The sequence below is a fragment of the Arachis duranensis genome, chromosome 8, assembly GCF_000817695.3.
Source record: "Arachis duranensis cultivar V14167 chromosome 8, aradu.V14167.gnm2.J7QH, whole genome shotgun sequence".
In the NCBI taxonomy this organism is placed as follows: domain Eukaryota; kingdom Viridiplantae; phylum Streptophyta; class Magnoliopsida; order Fabales; family Fabaceae; genus Arachis; species Arachis duranensis.
Genome location: NC_029779.3, coordinates 11,783,224 through 11,785,545, shown reverse-complemented (window position 1 = coordinate 11,785,545; position 2,322 = coordinate 11,783,224).

Genomic DNA, 2,322 nt, shown 5'->3' with positions numbered 1-2,322 from the left:
GTGAATATTTTATTTTTATTAAAGATTAAAATTTGAACTAAAGAAGGTTTAAGAAGAATAAGGAAAAGTTTAAATAATTTTATGAGGCTAAAAAAATAATTATGTGAAGGTTTAGGAATAAAAAAATAATTATGTAAATATTAAAGAGACATACAAATTAAAGAAAAAAGTTAAAGATATAAGTAACAAAAAGATAAAGTTCGAAAAAAAAGGCTAAAGAAAAAGGTTAAGAAAAAAAGTTAAGGAAAAATGTTAAAGAAAAGGTCAAGAAGGGTTTAAGGATTAAAGTTTAAAGAATTAACGTCTAAGATTTAAGAAATTAAGGTTTAAGGATTAAGGAATTAATGATTGAGGTATGAGAAATAAAGAATAAAGATTGAAGAAAAGACTGAAAAATACTGAACGATTTGAATTAAAGAATTTAATTTAGCACAATCTCATGAGAAAGAAAAAACATAATACTTACTTGAGATATTGTGCATGCGACTCAATGGAAACACTCACTTGAGATTTGAAGGATAAGGCTCAGTAGGAACGACGATATGTAACGTCCACTTGAGACCGGAAGAAAGGTTCTCCATGAGGACGGTGATACGTATCGCCTATCTCAGGACCACTGTCGGGATAATGGGCAATGAACCGACACGTGAACTCATGGTTTGTATAGGAATAAACATTCATCCTGTGTATTTGTATGAATTGCTTGGGTGTGCCTTCTATTGCCGTGTTAGGTTATTCGTGAAATTTCTTACTATTTGACTTTTGTGAATTGTTTGTACATTTGTATTATGTACCTTGCCTGTGTTTGTTAGTTTATAAATGTAACCGTTAACTGAGGTGACTGAGGACTGATATAACCGAGCATTAATTAATGTAACTGAAAATTGATCAAATAATGTAATTTGAAAAAAATAACTAAATTGTTTAAAGTAAGACTCGAAGAATTTTAAGAGTTTCATTGGATAATCATTTTTTAGTTATAAGTTGATTATTTATTTTTCATTCTTTACTTTTATGGCATTCTCATCCTCTAATGAGAACGAGTTGTTAGTTTTCACCTCAAAATTTTTCTTCCTTTCAGTAATACAGGTTTTGAAGACTTAGTATAGATTCGCGGATGCATAGTGGAGTTTGTTTATGGTTAAGTGCTTTTATAGAGTCTCCTCGCACTTGTCGCTTAAGATTTTATTTTATTTAGAGGGATAGGTGCTGTATCTGAGTTTTATTTGAAATTACTTGAATAACATTTACTATTATTAATAATTTTGTGACTATTATTGTTTGAAGATCTTTAATGAAAGATTTTATTTGAACAAAAATTTTCTGGCATTTTCACAAACTGGAATGCGATATTAAGTAGCTAATAATAAGAAAGGTTACGTAATGTTCTTGCTAGTGAAAATACCATTACTTAAGTAAGGCATTTTGCTAGAAGGGACATTATGGATAATGATGGTGATGATTTGCATGATAAACCTATACCTCAACCTGAGGTGCTAGATGCAGAAGTTTCACCGGATGTTGAAGTTTCACTTGAACCACCAAGTGAGCTTGAATTGAGAAAATCTACTAGAGAGTGTCATCCTTCTCAGAAATACTCTCTTCATGAGCATGTGATGAACACTCAGACTGGAGAGCCAGCGAGCTACCAGAAAGCTATGTCTGATAAGTATAAAGAATATTGGTTTAAGACCATGCAAAAAGAAATGCAATCCTTACATGAGAATCATACATTGGAATTGGTGATGCTGCCGAAGGGTAAAAAAACATTCAAAAGAAAATGGGTGTTCAAATTGAAAACGAATGAAAATGTCTCACAGCCAAGGTACAAATCTCGGTTGGTTGAAAGACTTTGAGCAAAAGAAGGGTATTGATTTTGAGGAGATTTTTTCTTTAGTTATGAAGATTTTCTTTATTCGAGTTGTGCTTGGATTGACGACTAGCTTGAATTTAGAGGTTGAGTAGCTTGATGTGAAGACTACATTCCTTCACGGTGACATAGATAAAGAAATTTATATGGAGCAACCAGAGAGTTTCGAGGTAGAAGGAAAAGAGCACCTTGTATGCAAGTTGAAGAAGAGTTTATATGGACTAAAGCAAGTACCAAACCAGTGGTACACGGAGTTTGATTCCTTCATGAAAGATCATGGGTATAGTAAGACTTCTTCTGATCATTGTGTGTATGTCAAAAAATTCTCTGATGATGATTTTATAATTCTCTTGCTTTATGTTGATGACATGTTGATTGTTGGTCATGACACTAAGAAGATTGAAAGTCTTAAAAAAGACTTGAACAGATCCTTTGCTATGAAGGATTTGGGT